The sequence below is a fragment of the Empidonax traillii genome, unplaced genomic scaffold (genome assembly GCF_003031625.1).
Source record: "Empidonax traillii isolate 1590-97213 ecotype Southwest subspecies unplaced genomic scaffold, ASM303162v1 scaffold5:size3517227, whole genome shotgun sequence".
NCBI classification, from domain to species: Eukaryota; Metazoa; Chordata; class Aves; order Passeriformes; family Tyrannidae; genus Empidonax; species Empidonax traillii.
The window spans coordinates 3,066,060-3,066,372 of record NW_020955198.1 but is presented as its reverse complement, the minus strand read 5'-3'; positions in this window follow the sequence as shown (position 1 = coordinate 3,066,372).

Sequence of the window (313 nt, the reverse complement as noted above, 5' to 3'; positions counted from 1 at the left end):
CCTAGATATATTCATACTCATTTTTCTCTCCTTTTTCCTACAGTACTACTTGTACAGATATCAAATGTGTGATGCTACAGTCCAAACATTAATTATTTTAGGCCATTATGTACAGCAAAATTCCAGAACTTTGAAAGTACTAAAGAAAAATAGTATTATTTAATATTAGCTAGTGAAATACAGATTTCTAGGGGTTATTCCCAGTTCTAAACTTGAAAGAACATGATCTTAAAGCCAATGTGTGCTAAATAGATGGATAAATTATTAAGCATTTGCAATTACACTTCTTTAGTAGAAGTTAACTGCTTCATTT